Source organism: Marmota flaviventris, chromosome 1, assembly GCF_047511675.1.
Source record: "Marmota flaviventris isolate mMarFla1 chromosome 1, mMarFla1.hap1, whole genome shotgun sequence".
NCBI lineage: Eukaryota > Metazoa > Chordata > Mammalia > Rodentia > Sciuridae > Marmota > Marmota flaviventris.
In genome coordinates, this window is record NC_092498.1 from 77,589,678 (window position 1) to 77,602,733 (window position 13,056).

A 13,056-nucleotide genomic window follows, 5' to 3' on the forward strand; every position below is an offset into this window, starting at 1 on the left:
CAACTATACACTTATAAAATTTAAAGTTTTTAAAGCAGTATTGTATATTTTTAACTATATAAAATAACTAAAATTTAAGAATAATAAAAATCACATTAAACCAAATATACCTTTGTCTGTATTGCTAAGTGCCAAAGAAAGAATGCTAACTGCTGTATTGAGATGATGTACACATCTAGGGATGTGACTGTTGAATTTGAGCTTTCCTATACCAGGTTGTTCTTATGGTACCTGAAGATTTATAAGTGTTCCAATGTATTATGAAGCTTTTCAATCATTATATGTACAAACTAGCATTTTTCACTATAATCAATTTTGGGTGAACATTTTCATGGCTTTTCTCTATCCTTCAAACTATTACTGCTTATATAAGCCATGCATAGATTTTTGTTTAGAGTATGATTTATAACTATCCTTCCTATCAAAGTTGTGTATAATAATATATATGATAATAAAACAGTCACCAAGTATGAATAATGTTTTTATGTAAATTCTTCTTTCTGGTTCTCATAAAGGAAATGATTACAGACAGTGTAGTATTGTGTTATAAATACATTAGATAAAGGTAGCCTACAATATTTAAGGATGTGTTAAGTCAGTAATTCATAAATTTCTTATCCAATCCTGCCCCTAGATATTTTGATCTTTACTTATATATAAAAAAACAAACTTTCAATAACTTCATAAGTTAAAATGCCTCTGAAATGGACTGTGTTTTAAAAAATCATTGTATTTCCAGTGTTATAAATGTAGTGGCATTAGGATCTAAGACTAAAATCCAAAACCCCATTTTAATAAATAAGAATATAAGAATACTTCTGAAAAAATTTGAAATAACCCTATTTTAAGTACATTTTATGCTTGCTTTAGAAAAAATATTGCCCAAACCTAGGGCTTTATTGTTAACGAATATAAATGACACAGAAACCCTGATCTTAAGTTCATAACTGCTAAACAGTCTCCAAGAATTCTGCAATTGGAATTCATTGAAGAATAATTCCTGAGATAAGCAAAGTTTTCATTCCAGTAACAATTACTTTTACTTTAGTTTTATGTGTGTCCCTTCAGGTATTTCTCTCAAAAACCAGATCATAAGTTAACATCACACTTATTGGAGAACATTTTAGAAAGACTAACACTGTCTTTTAAGAATTACCTAAAATATTCAGGGTTTTCAGGCATTTGATGGCTTTTTGTTTTATTTTGTTTTGTTTCTGTGATACTAGAAATTGGACCCAAGGCCATATGCATGCAAAACCATTTGTTTTTAACTATTTGGTTTGAAGGGGAAAAAAGTAAAAAAAAAAAAAAAAAAAAAAAAAAAAAAAATCCAGAAACAGGCACTGCATAACAGTGTTTCAGTCAACAACAGATTGCATTTATTACACATGAGTAGTGGGCCATACCATATAAATAAGTATACTTAGTGTTATTCACACAACAAAATCATCTCACATCTCATTTCTCACAGTGGATCCATGTGGTTGAGCAAGGCACCACCTATCTGTTTCTGATCTCTGCTTGCCCCCAACCCAGTGGCTTCCCTCAACCATGAACAACTCCAGCTTGGCCCCAGCTCACCAAGTCCGCCAAACACTGACCCAGTAGTGTTGGCCACCCACAGGACTGGGTGATACTTCTCTAATATTCTGCAGATGTCCGTTTGGGTAATAACATGGAGAGGTTCATCTAAAATCTGTCTGTACATCTCTTTGGCTCTCCCTTCCTTTCTCATTCTCATGCAAATAGCTTCTTCATACTTCTTCCTAGTCTGTGTGTACAGGTCTCCCTCCTTCCTGGGGAAAATACACTTGGGACTCCATCCCTTTTCTTGACTAAATTATCTTATGACTCCTTTCTGAGAAACAGTTTTGGTCACCCTAAATCTGATTTTGTGGGTTTTTTTAAATTTTCTTGTTTTTACCATAGACTGATTTTCTATGGCCCTGCAACCAGATTTCACCTTTAAAGAACATTTTTCTTCCTTTAGGTTTTATGATACTGTCTGTCCTTCAAACTCCTAACATTCCTTCCCTGCCCCTCTGTTAGTCTGTTTTCCCTCTTCCCATCTGGCAAGAGGCTTAGTTTTGACTATTCATGATCTTTCTATGCATTCTTATCTATTCTGCAGCTACTATCTCTAAAAGGAACACCCTCAAATGTTATCTTACCTGTAAAAGGAGGTGATAAGCTGTCTCACCTCTGGCATTTGTGGAACATCCTTTCCCTTGCAGAGTACTTAACAAGGCTGATCACATGGACTGGAGTGAGATGATGAGGGGCAAACCCTGGCTCCAACACATGCAAGAAATGAATCAGTAGAAAGGTTTCATACATTCTCTGAACCTGAGTTTCCTTTTGTACAAAATGAGAATAATAGTTAATACCTATTTCACTAGATTCTTGGAGGATTCAACAAATTTATGTAAAAATACTTGGCTCTCAGTGGCCAAAACTATATTAATTTGAGCAACAAAACATCATGATAGCATAAGATTACAATCTAAAAAATAAAATGTCCATCAATGCATCCTCATATGAGTAAATTCCTGGAAAAAAATAGAAAAGAAAAAAATCATTCCCTTGGAAAAATCCCCAATAATATCTTTAGCTATTCTACCCTCCAACATGTGGACCTTGGTTCCACCAATTTCTTGAAGTTAACTTAGACTCAGTCACTTGCTTCCAAACATAAGATTACAGATGAGGAAAAAATAAAAACTTTACATTGTTGAAATCTAACACTATTTTAACCAAATGATCAAGTTTAAAAAAAAAAAAAACCTAGTCTAAGCATAAAAAAACATCAGACAAAGCCAAATTCAGGGACCTTCCACAAAATTCCTGAGAGCATCCTGTAAAATGTTAAGGTCATGAAAGAGATAAAGAGAGGCCAAGAAATGATCAGAGGAGACTAAAGAGGCATCATTACACAATATAATGTGATACATTGGGTGGCATCTGGCAATAGGAAACGAACACTAGTGAGAATTTCAGAAATCTAAGTGAAGTTATTGCACTTGGTCAGATTTCTAGTTTTCACCAAGACCATGGTTATATTACACACCAACAATAGCAGAACTGAGGAAGGTGGGTAAAGGAATTCTTTTCATACCCTTCAACTTTTCTGACAATTTAAAATCGTTTCACAGTTGTTTAAGAATTTTCATGTAAAAATGTTTTTAATCTTGCCACACAGCAAGTACCCAATAAGGATTTGCCTTTGATATTTTCCTATGGTATTGCAATAGCCTCTTCTCATTTGTAGGTATATCCATACCCCACTAGTCCTTCTCATTCTGCTGACAGTCGATTTGATAAATAGGTGGTTTTCAATTCCTGAAATGTTCCTTTTCACTTTGCTGTCCAGCTGGGTTCTCAGATCTCCGAGCATCAACTATAATAACCTATTTTCCATCCATCTAAGTACAGCCAACCTCATACTTCTGCTGTTTGTAACTGCCTAACCTCTGTCATCTCAAAATTTCCTTTTCTAATCACTTTCCCAATCATTTCTCAATCTTGTTCAACTCTTTCGCCTCTGTGACCTACAGACCTTAAATTTACATTGCCCTTTTGTAGTCCAGCCTGGACCTTGGTATCAGGACTTGAGCAGTATTTTTACTTGTATCCTGAATTTGTTCATTTTCTTATTGATAACAGTCACTCCAGCCCACAGGCCTGGCCAAAACACTTTGTTTTCCCGATGAGCAGTATTACTAGACAAAAGTCACAATACTAAAGTAATTGACCTCACCAGATTCCTACCATGTCTGTGGCAGAGATTGATGATTGCCTACAGCCATAGCATCTCACCCTCCTTTAGCACAAAAGTCCTGACATTTTGCTGGTTACATTGGAGGTGGGGAGAGAAATTTGCCATCCTTTTTTGTAGATAGATGTACCTTACATACCCAAATATATAAAAGTATAAATTTTGTCAAATATTTCCAGAAAGGCTGCTCAAAGAAACCTACTGACACCAGAAAGAGCTTTTTCTGCTTTTTGTCTTTCTAGCCAGTGCTTGTGGATGTGATAATAGAGATCCAGCAGCCACCTTCAGCTAGGTAACAGAAGCCATCAACTATGATGATCAAGCAAAAAGAGGAAGATCCAGAGGCCCTTCTGACAGAACTACCAGGCAAACCCTGATCCATAGAAATAAATGGATTCTCTACCCCACCACCTGTCCCACCATGGCCCTGTCTTCTACAATGGCATTATCTCCAACTTGAGTGAAGCGTCTGACATAATCTCCAGTTCTCTACTTTTTTGCCTTTCACGTTTCTTCCTACCAGCTCTCCCCTCAGGTTTTCCTTACCCTCATCTTCCCACATCTTTAGTCATTGATTACATTGGTTTCTTCAGTGTATGAGCATAACAATCCTCTTCTAAAAAGGAAAATAAATAAAATCACCACTGTTTTTTCCTTACATTTTTTTAAAGAATTGTTATACATCTTAGCAGCTGGCTAAGACTTGCTTTCTTTGCTTCCTTGCCAACTTCTATTTTTCAAACCTTCAGTTTGGATTTAACTATGCCAATTTCACATGTGCAAATGGTCTATTAAATTAAGAAATCATTCCTTAATACATTCTTACCTGGGCTTCTGTAACACTATACTCCTAATTATTTTCCTGCTTACTCTTGGACCTCTTTGTCCTTCTACAATCCTTAAAAATCACAAGTATATCTTAATTATTGAACGAGGGAGGCCTGATCCAAACCACAATGTGCTTTGAGTGACCCTACACTCACTTGGCCGGAGTTTAAGCAGGCCCTATGAGCCGTCCTGGATTATTGAGTTTAAACTTAAAAGTCCACCCTTAGCATAGCCACACCTGGATACTTTGACTAAGCCAGCCCACTACTTCATGTCACTGTCTCCTACAATTCCAGAGACAGACAGACACATAAACACACACACAAAAAAAAAAAAAAAAAAAAAAAGAGAGAGAGAAAGAGAGAAAGAGAAAGAGAGAGAGAAGGAGACCAAATTCCTCATACCCAGGACCATTGATAGATTTCCTTCTATCAGACTGACATGTTGAGGAATGCTGCGGACCTTGCCCTTCTACCACTTAAGGGACAAAGCAAGAAGAGGCTGGGAACATTCATCCTTCCTCATGGAAATCTGAGTAATAGAAAAAGACTCTTCTGTCCAAAACATCACTATCATCACCATCACCATTCTTACTCTAAAGGAAACATAACAACAACAAAACAAAAAACTTCTGTTCAGGGCCGTTTACATTGTTTATTATTTTTTTCGGTGTTTCTAAGTAAAAACTAGAAATATCTATAACTAGGTCACTTAGAAAAATGCTGGTCTTTTCTGAAAAAGTACTGTATCATTTATTTAATTTAATTCTTCACATTTTTAGGAATCACAAAAATTCAGTTTTGTTCTTGCATGTAGCAACTTCCCTTGCTGTTATTTCAGGAAAAAGCATTTGTGCTTCTGCATTACTGCTCCTCCTATTTCTTCCCTCTTGAAGCACCACAACAATCTTTTAAGGTAGGATATGTATTATCCATATAAAGATGCAGTCAGTAAATGCAGTGAAGTAGAGAAAATATTGGAATAGAAATAAACTATTCATGAATGTCTTTAGATAAACTATTATCTTTAGATAAACAATAGAACTTAGCAAGCTTTATAGGAGGTAATTGACTCAGCGTAGAAGTAGCGTCTAAGGTACAAAGACAATAGTTTATGAATAATGGGTGGGATCCTGTCTGTCTCTCCAGATAATATGACATGTTTCCATGCTCATTCCCTATTTTCCTCTTTCTTTCTATATATAGATATACATAGATATGCATACATATGTTAATTTATTGATTTTGTGGTACTGTGTGGTACTGGGGGTTAAACCCTGGGGCTCTCTATCAGTAAATTTCACATCCAGTCCTTTTTATTTTTTTTATTTTAAAATGGGATTTCAGTAAAGTTGCAGAGGCTAGCATTCAGATCTTCCTGCCTCAGCTCCCAAGTAGAAGGGATTAGAGATGTGTGACACCAGCATGTTCATTCATTCCCTTTTACCCTGCTTACTTAAAATTATTTGCAACATCTATGGGTTTTTTTTCTTTTGGCCTCTCTCATATGCCCAATTATAGTTGTCTTAGATCTATTGTTTCCTATCATACATATTATCTCTTTTCTTTGTCAAACCAAAGTAAACCAAGGGGACCAGAATGGAAAGATTTGAGGGAGTTTACTGTGCTGATGCACAGTAGTCCCTGATAGTCCCTGAAAACCTCCACAAACAAATAAGTGAGACTGGGTGGGGAACTGTTAAGTACTTTCTTTTGTGGGTGGGGTCAAATTGAAACTTGAATCACTATTGCAAACTCACACAAGCTGATGAGAAAACTCAAGTTATACCTTAGAGATATAAGGAAACTGAGACCATAAAGGCAAAGGGACCTCCAGTCACTCGGGTCTTGGTAGAAACAGATCTAAGCTTATTTCTACTAAGAGTAGATCTTTGGGCAGCCACTGTGTAAAGGCTTTGCTCTGACAGCTGTTTTGCCTGTTGCTTGATTCAGGTTATTTCCTTTATTTCCAGGAGGTAAATATAATAATTCCAGTTTTACAGATATGTAAGCTAGATTTTTAAAATTCAATCAAAATGACAAAGATGATTATAGTAATAAAACAACGGCCTGCCACATACATTCATACTCTAATGCCCAGAACCTCTGAATATTTTAATTTAGATGGCAAGAAAGACTGTGCTGATGTTAGTAAATTAAGGACCTTGAGATGGAAAGTTGCTATTGTTTGGATCTTAAATATCCACCAAAGTCTACAGCACTATTGGGAAGTGGTGGAACCTATAGGAGGTGGGGCCTAGTGGAAGGAAGTTAGATCATGGGGGTGTGCCCCGGAAGGGGATATGGGAACCCTGGCGGTTTCCGGTTTTTCTCCCTACTTCCCAGCTGCCATGAGGTTTTACTTCCACTCTGCCGCCATGTATGATGTTCCACCGAGAAGACTAGCAACTGTGGAATGAAACCAAGAGTCAAAATAAACCTTCTCCTTTATTAAGTTTATTGCCTCAGGTATTTTGTTAAAGTGAAGGAAAACTAACACAGAAGTTAATTGGATCATCTGGGTGGACCCAATGTAATCACAGTGGTCCTTATAAGAGGCAGGTGGGAGGGTCAGAGAAAGGGGTTTGATGACAGACCCAGAGAAGAGAGAGAGGGTGTGAGAAAAAGAAAGCTATGATGCTGGTGTTGAAGATGGAGGATCACACAACAAGGAAATCAGGCAGCCCCTAGAAGCCAACCAAAACAAGGAAACCGACTCTCCTTTAGTCCTCCAGAAGGAACATATCCCTGCGACACCTTGACTTTCGGACTCGTGACTTCCAGCGCTGTTAAGGTAATACCTTTGTATTGTTTTAAGCCACCAAGTTTGTGGTAATTTATTACAGCAACAATAGGAAAGTACTCAATGATTATAGATTTTTAAGAACACAAGAGATGCAGTTGGAAAGAAAGCATCTACTCCTCCATTAAGATAATAACTAAAGAAAAATGAAAGTTGTTCTTTGCTTCTACTTGACTATGACAGTTTTGCTATCATGCTGCAAAGATCCAGGAAGATTTGGCAGTACTTCCCATCTCTCCTCTTTGCCCTGAGATGTCTCTGGACCTGAAAAAAGAGCCCCCATTCTATGAGATTGACAGTGGTGCCTGATGCACCCCAGCCTTGCTTTAGCATTGCAAAGAAATGTGGAAAATCATATTACCATCTTGCCTGTGCAGATATTTATCTCATGTGAGCAACCAGGAAATGTGTTGCTCACAGCCTCACATGTGTTTCTATAAATAGATATGCACAGATATGCATACATGTGTTAATTTATTGATTTTGTGGTACTGTGTGGTACTGGGGGTTAAACCCTGTTATTTTTTAGTGCTAATAATATTACGTTGTGTATAAATGCCCTGATAATGTCTCTGGTTCTTGTAAAAAAAAAAAAAAAAACCCTAAAATATTGGTCTATCCAAGAAGAAAAATACTCTATTACAGTGGATTAGACAATATACAAGCAGTGTCATTTATCCATCTTAAAATGTTTTTTTTTTTTCCTGCACAAAGCTGTTTTTTGGTATGCTTTATATGTGTCTCAGGTCTTTGTGTATGAAAAAATATATATATTAAATTACCTATATCAGGATAATAACACCCAGTAGGATTAAGAAAAGACTATGAAATGAGCATAAGTGACCCAAACTATCAGAATGCTTTTTATATGAACACAGTACAGCATATATTTGTCATTCTTTATTTGCACAGCAACTTCAGATCTATTATTGGAATTGGTTTTATCACTACACTATAAGGTGAGTTTTTATTGAAAAGGAAGAAGCCAAGATTGTTCAACATTACACAAATATTAACTGGTGGTATCAAAGATTAGATTAGACTCAAGATATCTGATTTCCAAATCCAACTATTTTGATCCACTTATCCACAGGGATATGTTCTAAGACTTCCAGTGGATGCCTAAAATCACAGGCAATATATACATTTATATACATTTATATATATATATATATATATATATATATATATATATATATATATATACACACACACACACACACACACATACTGTTTTTAATGTGTATTATATATATATGCATACACACACATACACACACACACACCTGTGGATATATATATATATATATATATATATATATATATATATATAAATATACATATATGTATATGTATATATACATATATATTATATATATCATATCTGTTTCTTTTTTTTTTGTAAGTCACCATTTATATTTATTTTGCACAATGGTGCATCATACTAATATTATTCTTTATTATTTACACAAAGAAATTCATTACAGTTACTAGGGGAAACATAACTTGGAATTTTTTTACTTACATATTTAGAAAGCTTGCCTTTTTTAAAAATTTTTTATTAGTTGCTCAAAACATTACAATGATCTTGACATATCATACATTTGATTCAAATGGGGTACATAATCTTGTTTTTCCACATGTACAGATTGCAGGATCACATTGGTTATACAGCCTGTTTTTACATAGGGCCATACTAGTGTCTATTGTATTGTGCTGCCCTTCCTATCCCCCCTCCCCTCCCCTCCCTACCCATCACCTCTTTCTACCCAATCTACTGTGACATGTTTCTCTCTCTTTTTTCTTCCCCCTCACACCATCTTATATGTAATTTTGCATAACAGTGAGGGTCTCCTACCATTTTCCATGCAATTCCCCTTCTCTCTCCCATTCCCAGGCACCTCTCGTCCCTATTTGATGGTAATCTTCTTCTCATGTTCTTCCTCCCTGCTCTGTTTTGAGTCGCCCCCCTAATATCAAAGAAGACATTCTGCATTTGTTTTATAGGGATTGGCTAGCTTCACTTAGTATAATCTGCTCTAATGCTGTCCATTTCCCTGCAAATGCCATAATTTTGTTATTTTTTAGTGCTAATAATATTACATTGTGTATAAATGCCACATTTTTTTTTATCCATTCATCTATTGAAGGGCATTTGCTTTGGTTCCACAGTCTAGCCATTGTGAATTGTGCTGCTATGAACATTGATGTAGCTGTGTCCCTGTTGTATGCTCTTTTTAGGTCCTTTGGGTATAGTCCAAGAAGGGGAATAGCTGGGTCAAATGGTGGTTCCATTCCCAGCTTTCCAAGGAATCTCCAAACTGCTTTCCACATTGGCTGAACCAATTTGCAGTCCCACCAGCAATGTACAAGTGTACCCTTTTCCCCACATCCTCGCCAGCACTTGTTATTGTTTGACTTCATAATGGCTACCATTCTTACTGGAGTGAGATGGTATCTTAGAGTGGTTTTAATTTGCATTTCTCTGATTGCTAGAGATGGTGAGCATTTTTTCGTGTATTTGTTGATCGATTGTATATCCTCCTCTGAGAAGTGTCTGTTCAGATCCTTGGCCCATTTGTTGATTGGGTTATTTGTTTTCTTATTGTTTAATTTTTTTAGTTCTTTGTATAATCTGGAGATTAGAGCTCTATCTGAAGTGTGAGGGGTAAATATTTGTTCCCAGGATGTAGGCTCCTTATTTACCTCTCTTATTGTTTCTCTTGCTGTCTGTTTCTTATACATACATACATATGACAAAGTTTACTTTATATGTCTCTGCACAAAGACCATTCACTTACACTAGCATATGTATCAAAGAAAAGCCCTTACCTGCAAATTGGACATTTAAGAAATTATGAGACTCTTTCAGTTTAAAACAAAATTATTAGAATGTTTATTTAAAAGACTACCATATTTTCCTTAAATTGACAGTTCATTGCAAAACTGAAGTTACCAAACAGATTTTATAATATAGAAAGGAGCTTTCCCTTCTGAGTATCATTGTATGGCTAACATTCCATATGTAAATTTTCACCAGCCTTTTGGAGTATTGAGGAAGGTTTACTTTCATTTTATACTTGTTTAAAGTCAGCCTTGTAGGATTCCATTCTGGCTATGGGTGTGTAAGAACTTTGAGTTAATGACTGCTGTTTTTCTTTCCCTGACATTCTTCCCAGTAACATTTTCTTAGGGTTTTTAATCTCAGTAGCATTCTAAGTCACTGTCTTCAGAAACAAACTAAAATAAAATGTTTTTTCATGTGTGTTATATAGAATATTAGTCACATGAGATATCAACATGTGAATTTGGTGACCAGATAAGTTTGGGAAACACTGGACAATGTATAGTTAATCAGCTTCCTTTATAAAGATCTTCAGTGTTAATGTACATTGTGATTTTCTGAAAAACTTGGTCTGCAATATTTTCCAAAGTTGACACCAAAACCATTTTCAGGTGCCAACGTTCCAAGAAAGATATCTTGAGAAAAATCTCATCTGAAGTAAAAGACCCCAGGCTCTTCACTTGTATTTTCTATGGCTCAGAGTCCTTATTTTGTAATATGCTTCAGAACAGATATGAAGCTTCTGCCCTTGTTAAACTTGCTTGCCATTTTGCTGCCTATGCAAAGAGACTCAAGAATTTCCTGCATGCTTCTACCTCATTCCCCAATCCAGCTTTTCACTTGGTGGGAGATTGAATGCTATCTTCACATCTGAAGTATCCACTGTGTGTTTTCTTTTCTGTCTCATTTATAAAAACATTCTAAAATCTTCTTTTGATCAAAATTGACCATCAGAAAACTCTTTGTAGTTCAGCCATGTTATTTTGGCCATCTGCAGAAAGAATTTGCCAGAGTTTCTGGTGTTTTTATCTTAGTTTTCATAGAGAGTTACTAGGAAAAGTAGTGTATGAGAAAGATGGCTATAGGGATCATACTTAAACACCTTAGAAAAGACCATTTGTTTTTATTGTTTGGACTAGGAAAATAGCATTTTCTCTCCTCATCAAACTGTAAACAACTCCCTTTTTATTTGAACAAAAGGAAGCTTAAAACCAAATCAGGGCACAACTATGACAATGCTTTATGTTGTTATAGCCCACACAGTTAAATTTTCACCTCTTACTAGTTTGCATTAACCTCCTACTCTTTCTTTTCTCTGCTGTTATTTTGCATTTATTTTTTTCTGTTCATGTTATTTTATGTATTTTTGTTCTAATCAAGTCTCCCCTCCCCCACCACTTACTTTGGAATGACTGGCTCAGTAAGAACAAAACAAAGAATGGAATGAAAGAAGAAAATTTATTTTGGTCACAACCCTGAATGCTATAACCTATGATAACAGATATAATGAATGCAAGGAGATTGTTTAACATTTATAGTTCATCTTGGAATCATCTTGACAAAGTTCATGGTAGCTGATTTTTTTTCTTTCTTTTTTTTTTTTTTTTTTTTTGGTTATTCTGGTTCCACAATGGTGCCATTATACACAAGGGAGGTTCCAGACCTGTCAACTCCCTTGAAATGCTCCAGTTAAAAATCCTAGAGTGTCTAAAGGGTCTGGCATAAACCATCAAGACAGTTCTGAGTGGTATAGGCTATGAGGCAATGGTACTCGCTATGAAGCCACCTGCAGGGGGCCAGGCAGGAGGCTGGATGTGCCTGGAGCTGCAGTGCCAGCCAGACGTGTGCAGAGCCTGGTATGAAGATTTGCTCTGGGTCTGCATTAATGTCCAACCAGGGTGCCACTTCCAGGCCTCCCACCTGGTGGTAACCTGTCAAAGCAGCAAGGCACAAGGCCTCCTTATTCTTGAAGACCCAGGGAGCAGAAGTAATGCTGGACTTCCTGCTGTCTGGTATTTGGCAGCTGGGATCAGGTCTTTCTTGGTTTGGGAAATGAAGAAGTGTTACATTATTTCCATCTCTAGATCACAGAAGAGTTTTTTACTGACTAAATGTACAATGATGTTTTTTTAAAAATATTTTCTATGCTTTAGTTTATAGTAAAAGTTAAATTTTACTTTCCTACTTTAATTATCCCATCGTTTTAAAAGGCAAAGATTTTGAGGGTTTCTCATGGACTTTTCAAGAACAGAGGGGTGGTGGCCTCTATGATTTATTTGCAGTATGGTCTTGCACGTCCCCTGCTATTTTTATTATTTACAAACCTTTTAAAAATGTTTTAACCAATTAAATATATTCTTTAAGATATTATATGTAATGTAACACTCTTATATTCTAATATGTGGTCTGATTCATTTATATATTTTTCAGCTTCATTGAGATGTAATTGTTTGAAGTATACAGTGTGGTCTTTTGATATATGATTACTTTGTGAAATGATCACCGCAATGAGGCTGAGGTACCATCTCCCCAAACCACTTCCCAGAGGTAGTTCTTAAAACAAGGGGCGTTATAGATCTCCTTTCACCTCTGTGAGCTATGATTCAAGATCCCTCCCTACCCAGCATTCTGCATTCAGACAGTGATGCCTAGAAGGTGGCTGGGAAATCTGCTTCCAGATGAGGGTGTCCAAGAGCAAGTAGGCAAGGCATCGGCACCCACGCTGACACTCCCAGCAGGGCCTGCTTCTTCAGGCTAAGCTGGTTCTTGGTAATGGGTCAATTTATACATAATTTTCTGGCAACGA